We start from the raw sequence: 2,703 nt of genomic DNA, 5'->3' as shown, positions 1-2,703 counted from the left end.
GGGGCAACACACATAAAAGTAATAAAAGCATGAAAACTATCCAGAAACTAGTACAAACGCAACGAATCAAACTCACGACCTGCACTTAATACAGTTGTTCAGCTAGCCACTAGGATGCATGGTTGCAAGTGAATAAATACAGCGCTGGAGCTTTAAAACCAATTATAGCCGCTCTTACATGATTTTCTTTTAAAAAATAAAACTTCGCAGATTTTGGAAAAAGTTCATGAACATGAAAAAAACTTTGCCCTATTCAAGAAAAATTTCAACAGATTTTGAAAAAAGTTCATCAATTTTAATAAATAGCTTCCATAAAACTGAAAAATGTTCATCAAAATCTTGAAAAAAGTTCACCAGTTTCAATAAAGTTCACAAAACTGAGAAAAGTTCACAAACTTTTGGAAAAAGTTCATCGATATTGACAAAGTTGATCAAATTAAAAAAACAAGTTCATTAGATTTGAAGAAAGTTCATCGATTTTGAAAAACGTTCATGAAATTTGAAGAAAGTTCATCGAATCTGTAAAAAAATGTTCATTAAATTGAAAAGAGTTCATCGAATTTGAAAAAAAATCCATCGATTTTTATAAAAATAGTCCACTAAAAAAATTCATAGATTTTGGAAAAAGTGAACACAAAAAAAAAGTCATCAATTATGAAAAAAATGTTCACTGCATTTAGAAAGTTCATCTAATTTGAGCAAAGTTCATCGAATTCAAAAAAGTTCATCGACTTTTAAAAAAGTTCTTCAAATTCAAAAAAATTTATCAAGCTAACAAAAAAGTTCAGCGAATTTAAAAAAAGTTTATCGAACTAGAAAACAGTTAATCAATTTCTAAAAAAGTTCATCCCATTTGAAAAAAGTTTATAGAATTTAAAAAAAAGTTCACCAATTTTGAAAAAAAAAGTTTACAAATTTTGGTAAAAGTTCGTCAATTTTGGAAAATACTTCATTGATTTGTTGAAAACTTCATTGAATATGAAAAATAAAAGAGACAGGGAGAAACGAAAAAACACAAAAAGTAAAACAAAAAAGAAAAGGCAAAACAGAAAAAGTGAAAGAAAACTGAGTAAAATAAAATCCCCGGAACCCAGCCCAGAAAATCGGGTGGAAAAAAAAACTGGGACTCCCGCGCACTAAGGGAAAAGATGTAAAGGTCGAAAAAGTACGTACTTAGCACATGTCGCCCAAACTCCAAGATGGTTAGTACGCTTAGCTCTGAAACGATGGGATGTGAGTTCGAATCCCGACCTGTCACTGTTTTTCTGAGTTTTTAACCGAGAAAGAAACAATAAATGGGCCGACCCAGCTGAGTGAGTTCGAATCCCGACCTCTCACCGTTTTTCTGAGTTTTTAACCGAGAAAGAAACAATAAATGGGCCGACCCAGCTGACGCGGCTGCAGGCGCCGGTTAGGAAAATTGCCCTTTAACCGGTGCTGCAGCACCGAATAGGGTTTGCCGAACCGAAGGCCCGCATCGTGGAAGAAAAGAAAAAAAAGTTCAGATAATTGGGCTTTTTTCTTTAATTTATCCCTAAATGATAACCACCGAGACATCAAGAATTTAGGATACCATCCCGAATGCCCGTTTCTCCGTTGGATTTGATCATGCATCTTAGAGCGCAGGTTCACGGCCACGTCAGCGAGTGAGAGCGTTCGGGGGAAAGGATCCCCACCGTGAACGCATACCCCGCACGTGTTCCCTTCCTTCTGCTTATCCATTCTTCGTGTTAAGATTAGATTAGTTTATGGTTGTCGATTAATTATCACCTGCTAATTACCAAACAGTCATTAGTGAAACAATGCGACGATTGGGTATGCGCAACCCGCAGAGAATGCCTCCTCCCAAATAGTCATTAGTGCTAATTACTCTGCATTGCCATCTAAAGACCGATAGAATGCCTTCTCCCTCCGTCTACCTATTGCGGACGGGTGGGGGCATGGCAGACGTGGCAAGAGCGAGGGCAAGTGGCGAGCGATGTCGGGCTGGTGGGGGCTTATGAGGATAGGGCGAGTTGGGCGATGGTGCCACTGAAGGAAGCCGGGAACCAGTAATTATAGGCGGAATGTAGATGAACCAGCGTGTCGCGAGAAACACGACGGTCATCGCGATCATCGTTATTCAATGCATAAACAAGCATGGCTTAGTGCGCCACCTTGCCATGGAAAACTAGAAAGACTGAAATTATGACTGTGTCGTCCCGTCCCGTTAGTGGTACGTCTCATCCGTGCTAGGTCGCACATCGGCATGACGGTCAAACGAGTGCGCTCGATTCATCCAGATGAGGTACGTGCGTGATTCGTTGTTTATTCGTGTAGGATCGAGTCGGTGGGATAGTGTAGGTGTAGGACCGCAATAGCTGATGAACGTTCACCGGGAGATAAGGCATTTGCGAATGTTTTTGGTCGGATAGTGTAGGTGTAGGACCGCAATAGCTGATGAACGTTCGCTGGGAGATAAGGCATTTGCGAACGTTTTTGCTGGCAGTTTTTTCAGATTCACATGGTATTTTCTTCAGAACAACATGTTAGTTTATTCAGAGGTAGGCATTTTTATTCGAAAAAACTGCAACCTTCGGATCTTGCGTCGCAACTAAAACTGCCAGGAGTGTATTAGTAGGCTAACTAGTGATCGATCAATAACTTGTAAACACTGAGCGAATATAAATAAGGAACTGCTAATAACTTGTAAACACTGAGCAC

The sequence above is a fragment of the Triticum aestivum genome, chromosome 4B (assembly GCF_018294505.1).
Source record: "Triticum aestivum cultivar Chinese Spring chromosome 4B, IWGSC CS RefSeq v2.1, whole genome shotgun sequence".
Classification (NCBI taxonomy): Eukaryota; Viridiplantae; Streptophyta; class Magnoliopsida; order Poales; family Poaceae; genus Triticum; species Triticum aestivum.
The sequence above is the reverse complement of the archived record's forward strand: the minus strand, read 5'-3'. Positions refer to the sequence as shown.